The sequence below is a fragment of the Canis aureus genome, chromosome X, assembly GCF_053574225.1.
Source record: "Canis aureus isolate CA01 chromosome X, VMU_Caureus_v.1.0, whole genome shotgun sequence".
Lineage (NCBI taxonomy): Eukaryota > Metazoa > Chordata > Mammalia > Carnivora > Canidae > Canis > Canis aureus.
The window spans coordinates 106,433,487-106,440,925 of record NC_135649.1 but is presented as its reverse complement, the minus strand read 5'-3'; positions in this window follow the sequence as shown (position 1 = coordinate 106,440,925).

The following is a 7,439-nucleotide window of genomic DNA, read 5'->3' as shown; positions in this document are numbered from 1 at the left end:
TACTGGCTAGGTGGGATGCTGCCCCATTCAGGAATCCATCAATAAAGCCAATTAGATCTTCGAAATTTACTTGGCTGAATTTTTGTTATTTACCAGCCTCATCCAACCTTGTACTGTACTGGGTTATTGGCTTTCAAATCTGAGTGTTGATTTCCTGGTCTAGAGTCTTAAATATTTTTATGGCTAAAAGTAGGCTTTTAGCAGTAAGGATACCACTCTAAATAGTTTAGCATGGTCCCAAAGGTATCAAATCTGCTGTGGATTCAGTGTAGTTACAATGCTACAGTACAGTGATGCTCAATATTTTTCAAAGATGAAGATCTCTCTGTTTTCTTGTTCATTGTCAACAGTTTTTATTTCCTGCGTGTGTGGCATGATTCATTGAAATTTTCAAAAAGCGTAATTACCAGAAGCTTTTATCTTTTTATTTATTTATTAAAGATTTTATTTATTTATTCATGAAAGACACACAGAGAGAGAGGCACAGACACAGGCAGAGGGAGAAGCAGGCTCCATGCAGGGAGCCCGACATGGGACTTGATCCCGGGTCTCCAGGATCATACCTTAGGCCGAAGGTAGCACTAAACCACTGAGCCACCCAGGCTGCCCAACCAGAAGCTCTTATGAATTTGATAATGCTTTGCACTGAAGTTTCATTTAAGTGTGCAATGCCCACATGTATTTGGAAATTGGTAGTGTGGTATTCGTAAGATGTTTTTATTTATTTGGTCTACAGATAATTCTTAGTGAGCTTGTGGTTTTGCTGACCCTTGAAATAATTTTGGCTCCCCCTGTGTCCTGCTGCCCCATTATTTGGGCATATCATTATTATTATTGCCTCGTAGGGCTGTTGTGAGGATTCAGTGAAATACCATGTATTAGGTACATGATATAGTGTTTGGCATTTAAGTGATCTCCATCTTGCTTTCCCTTTCCTGTGTCACAATCAGCCAGTTTTGAACACGGGGAAATTCTGAGGCCTTCTGGGCAGTTTGGTTCAGATGGGACAGATTTTAAGGCAGTAAAAGGGGGAGTGGGGGTGGGAAGGCCATGTCTCTGAGAGTACAGGTGAGAAGGCATAAAAGATCACCTAGAGCAGCAGTTCTGCAACGTTTTACTCCCAGGATTCCTCTACCCTCTTAAATATTATTAAGGACCCCAAAGAGCTTTTGTTTATGTGTGGTATATCAATTGAGAAACTTTAAAATATTTATCATTTCATTTTAAAATAACAACAATAAACCATCACACATTACCATAAACAACACATTTTTATGAAAAATATGTTTTCCAAAAGGAAAAACATTAGTGAGAAGAGCAGCATTGTTTTAAATTTTTGCAAATCTCCTTAATGTCTAGTCTGATAGTAGACAGCTGGATTCTCATAATTGCTTCTGCGTTTAATCTTTTTTTTAAAAAAAGATTGATTGATTGATTTGAGAGAGAATGAGAGAGAGTAGGGGCAAGGGGCAGAGGTAGAGGGAGAGACAGATTCACAAGCAGACTCCCGGCTGAGTGTAGAGCCTGATTCAGGGCTCAATCCCAGGACCCAAGATCATTACCTGAGCCAAAATCAAGAGTCAGCCACTTAACTGACCAAGACACTCATGAGCCCCTGCATTTAATCTTTTGTGATATTTGGTTTGGTGAAATACAGGAAGAAAATCCAGGCTCATACAGATATAGTGTTGGAAAGGGAAGGAGTATTAGAATAGCCTCTCAGATCATTGTGGATATTCTTCTTTGAAACTAAAACAAAATTCAACAATAAGTGGTAGTTTCTGCAAGGTTAGTTGCAATAAGGAATCCAAAACATATCAGTGAGTTTTCATACTATGTTACATTGAATTCCACTACTGTCTTGATTTTAAATGGGTCTTTTAATCATGCATGATTCTGTAACATCAGCCTTTGGTTATTTGGAAAATAGTGGTCCCCCGAGTTATGTGGAACTTGCAAATTTTGGCACATTTCATTATACAATTTCAAAAAATTAAGTTCAATATTAATCACCACTGATCTCATCAGGTAAGTCTTTAGTACTAGGAAGCTGTCAGGATCATGGTGGCAGATAGAAGATTTTAGAAATTCTAATTTTCATTCAAAAGATTGAATTTTATAATTGGCAACAAATAGTTGTTTTTCTTTCAGTGACAGGCTGATTTTTTTCATTTTTGAGAAACTGTCTGCCAGATACTCAAGTTTGAATAGCCGTAGTTTGTTCATTGTTCTTTCAAGTGAAAACAGTGTTCCAGAAAAAAAGTAGATAGTTCACCTTCCAATTCAAATGATGGCATAAATACTTTTCCTTGAGATAGCCATTATACTGCAGCCAAAGTGCTTCATGCGTACTTTTCATTTTGCCATACCAAATAGGAAGATGACATGTAGTCAAGGGTTGGGATTTATTAGTGCTAATAATTTTTAGAGCTTAATCAAGGACATTCTCAAGTGAAACTGGAGTTTTCTTTTTACTGAGTGACAGTAAAAAATACAGAGGTGACTAGTATAGGTTTGAGGCCATTGCCTTGCTTCATGCTTAGATGCCAGCACTTTTATCCACCATTGCTTTTTGCATCATCATCACCAATGTCAGATGGTAAGAAAAGGCAAACAATGCCTTAGTATTATTATGGAAATAGTTTTGACCTCAAGGACCCTCAGAAAGGGCCTTGGAAATCCCTAGAGGTCTGTAGACCACATTTTGAGAACCACTGCTTTCAACTTTTGCAGAGGGTCAGCCCTCCCTCCCAGGAAGTAAAGTATAGCTACTGGCACATTTGGGACTCGAGCTGAGGTCTTTTTTCACACAGGGCAATTTGCCTTACTTTTTGGAAACCGAGATGGACTTTTTATTTCTTTGCAGAACTGAAGGCATCTGGCTTGGGAGCACGATTATTCTCCACTCACCTTTAAACTGCCTCAGCTATTACTAAGTCTCTGGCAGTGATATGTTGATTATGTGAATTTAAAGCCCACAGGAGCCAGAGGAATGACAGATCAGATTCCCTTAAACGAGAAATAAAATCCAGGAGCCTGGCAGCGGGACATACGGCTCTCGCTCCTGCCGACCTTTGGTGTCACTCTGGTAGAATGACTGCTTCTGGGCCAGATGGCATGTGGCTTACACGGAGATGTCTCAACCTGTTTCCTAGCATTAATTGTGCATGTTGATACTCTTGTTTTGTGGAGTCCATAATTCTTCATTCTCAGTCTCATTCAGATTTCTTTTGAGGCAGCTAAATTCTAACAGGCCCCCATGAATCAAAACAATTTCAAAAGGTCTAATTTCTTCCTTTTAAAAAAATATTGTATTTATTTATTGGAGAGAGAGAGAGAGATTTCACAAGCAGGGGGAGCAGGAGAGGGAGAAGCAGGCTCCCTGTTGACCAGGAAGTTGGATATGGGGGCTCCATGCGGGGCTCCATTCCAGGACCCTGGGATCACGACCTGAGCTGAAGGCAAATGCTTAACCTACTAAGCCACCCAAAAGGTCCAATTTCTTTTAAATCTCCAAGCCCAAACCATTTTATATCCAATCACTGTTACAGGCTGACAGACGCCGAATTTCTCTTTTGTCAATCGAATGTAAGTCTGGCAACTTTTATGACCAACGAGATTGAAGGACAGAGTCTCTTGCCCTAAAGGAGACTGCTGAATGGAAGCCCATTTAACTTTTTGTTTAAAGGCAGCTTTTCAGGTGTAGCAAGATAGCTTCTTAAATCTGATGGGCATAAATGGAAGGTCAATACCCTTTATCTTATCAACAATTTCACCAAATAATATTTATTAAGGGTTTTCAGGTCCAGCTTCTCAGCTATAAACAAACAAATACTCAAAGCAGAGCTGTTGGCAGTGCTGAACCAGAGCAGCTCTGGGTGTGAAATGTCTAGACTAGACGTTAACGTAGCCTGTCTATGGTAAAGCATGCTTTCATGACTCAAAGGCTGAACTTAGAATGTATTTCTAAAATAATTTGAAGTAGGCCCAATGAGCAACAAAAGCAAATTGAGCCAAGTAGGAAAGAAAGTTGGCTTTTTTCATTCAGGGTTATGTGTAAGGACAAAATTCTGTCATAGGAGAAATGTCTCAGTTTTGCAGAGAAACATTGGTTCTAGGAAAGAAGAGAAAATAAGTTAGGGACATTATGTTTGACAGAACTTTTTCTCTTTGTATTCACGGTATTTGAATTATGTGCATATTGCTAAAAAATAAAAAAATACTGAGCTCTCATAAAGATCCTGGCAAGCAAATAATTGTACTTGTAAGACAGGAACATGTGCAGATGTCTTAATGCTCTAAGTTTAGGTTTTGCTCAGAATTCTGGTTTGTTGTTTATAATAGGGGCAGTACATCCATTCTGTTGTAAGAACCACTTTGCCTTATGAAGAAGTACATCCTTTTTTAAGCCAAAATAATTTCAAATTATCTGAAATTCAAATCAGTACATAACAAGAGGCCTGGTTTGAGAGAAGAAAGTAGCATTGGCCTTACCATTTAGGCAGGTGAAGTGTGTCTGGAGACCCCATGAGGCAGGCCCCTAAGGAAGTCTTTTTGCATGAAGGATCACATTGCCTCCGGGGAGTGAATGAATCCTAAGAGAGTCCCTCATTGCTGGAATACTGAAAAAGTCCAAGGACTAGGGGACAGAGTGAGAGACGAGTGGCATTGTATATTCAAACTTAAACCAGCTACCATGAGCTTGCTTGCACTGCCTGAGTCCTTGCAGCGTGGAGCAGGGTTGAGGGGGCAATAATTAAGAGCAAGTGGAGAGATGGCTTCTGAAACATCTTTTTACGACTTCAGGGAGTGTAGGCCTGAACTGCTTTGTAGCCCATGTAATAGAGTGAACGAAAGGAGGGCAACGAAGTCCGTTTATCTTCTTGGACTTAGAAGCACCTTCAGTGAGTATTGTTTCTTTGCTGGGGAAGCGGTGACTTTGGGCATTGGTGGCCGCTGGTGTCTTTGGTGGCTCTCTGGGCACTGCTGTGTTTTCACCATTGGTGTAGCCAATGACAAGCCAAGGCCAGAGAAAAAAAGAATGGTGGCTGAGTACTGAAACCGTGATAACCTGTCATGCTGTTCAACAGTGATGGGACTGGGGATAGTTGTTCCTATGTTAAACAGTTCTGAGAATAAGCAAATTTAACTCTTTCTTCCAGGAAATACTTTTTCCTAGAAGATAAATTTATGAGCCAACTAAAAGAGTTCCCTTAACAAGAATAGCATATTCCCTATTAATAGTTGCTTCACTGTTCACAGCACCCTGTGCTTATTCATCCATAGCTGTCATATTATCAAATCTGCCCAATCCACCCTGCAAGACCTATCCTAAAATTACCCAGGGGCAGCCCAGGTGGCTCAGCGGTTTAGGGCTGCCTTCAGCCCAGGGCGTGATCCTGGAGTCCTGGGATCGAGCCCCACATCAGGCTCCCTGCATGGAGCCTGCTTCTCCCTCTGCCTGTGTCTCTGTCTGTCTCTCTCCCTCTCTCTGTGTGTGTCTCTCACGAATAAATAAAATCTTTAAAAAAATTACCCAGGCCAGTCCTTAAATCATACCCTGTTATCCCCCCTTTGAGACACTATTTAAATTCTGTTAAGGTAGTGTTTTCCAATACTGGATTAAGTCTTAAATAACTTTGCTTTGATTGATCTTTTTTTTTTTTTTTTTGGTATTTTTTGGGGGAGACTTGAAAGTCAGCAAAGCCAAAAGGCAGGCTGTCTGCACATTCAGGAGAGATCCTCAGAGGTGTAGGGGAGCCACATTTACAGGTGGGGGTAGAGCCAAGTCAATATGGTTTGTAGTCCAGTTTCTTCTTACAACAAGGTAAGACCTGGGGAAAATTTGACCTACACACCCATAATCATTTTTAAAGAACAGCAAATATCTAGTCCTGTGAAATTACCATGTTCACTACTTCTGCATGATTTTTCCTTGATAAGATAAATATCATGCCCCCTTCTTCCAGATATAGATATTTTTAAATTCATTGTATCATGACAAAATCTTAGAGGTATGTGTGTATATATGTATGTATGTATAAATGTACACAGACACACACACACACACACACACACACACACACCATTGAGGGATTTAAGGCAGCTTACAGAAATGCATTTGGATCAAAATAAGTATGGAAGGCAACGGTCTTTGGGGTCTGCTGGGAACTCCTACTTTTGGTTACTACTGTGTTCCTCTTCCCCATTCCCACCAGTCTTCTTCCACAGTTAGAGGCCACTTGCTCCAGTGGCTCATGAAGAATCAATCTCAACAAGTCAACTAAAGCCCTTTTGCCCTCTCTCTAACCTATGCCTGAATCCTTCCCTGAGATAGAGCAGGGGAGAGAAGAGAGACCCTAGAGTTCCAAGCTGCATGGGCCAGATGAGGGTGAGTCTTTGGCTTTCACTCCCAGGTGCAGTTTGAGCTGAAATGTGCATTGCACCATTGATGAGGATGGGTTACGAGGCACAGAGATTTCTGGATCAGCAGGTGGCCTTGATGTTCCCAGACAAATGCCCTTAAAGCTCATTTCCAAGCACGTGAGCAAAGCCAAATTTGTGTCTCAAATTGCCAGGATTATGAATGAGATGCCTGTTAGTGAAGAAGAATTTGGATGTAACAGAGAAGACAGTGTGACTTTGTAAAAGAGGGGCACTATTGGGAACAAAAGAAAAATATTCCCAAATGCCCTTGGGAGGACTGTAAGATGAACATCATAGGTGGAAAGGATGATTTGCCAGTGCATTTCTGTGACATATGTGATTTGCCTATTGAAATCTTTGGGCCAGTGATTCCATGAAAATATACCTTTTGCTATGGCTGCACTAATTTCTATGACAACAATGAAGATAAAATGTGTCCAGGCTGTGGTATTCCTGTACTGCTCATTGGGGAGCATATACGAGGTTCCATCTTCATGTGTAGCACTGTCCAAAGATACAAGAAAATGTATTTGTCTGAAAAAGCCTTACAAGGTCATATCAACCACTACCATACGAAAGCCGAAAAACTTAACTGTGCTCCACCTGAAAAGATTCATCATTGTATGCCTTCACCAACAACTGAAATCCACAAAATGCTCCTAGACAGGACCATATGAGCCATATGCCATCAGAACAGCACATCGTGATGTCACCACTTCCTGTGCAACATGTGCCACACGAACACAATAATCAGCCACGGGAGGATCTTTGTGCTCCTTCAGCAGTTGTCTCCACCTTACCTCCTTCAGTCCATCAAGAAACCGTTAGTATTTCAATAAGAGAACACAGCAATTTGATAATCGTCCTTGTTCAGGATGACTCAGATTCCTGTGCTAAAGAACCATCACCACCTGCTCCAGCACCTGCTTATCATCATCCCGAATATCAAAGTCAATCAGTGGAATGGCACCCTCACCAGATTATGCCTCTAGAGTACATGTACCCCCGACCCC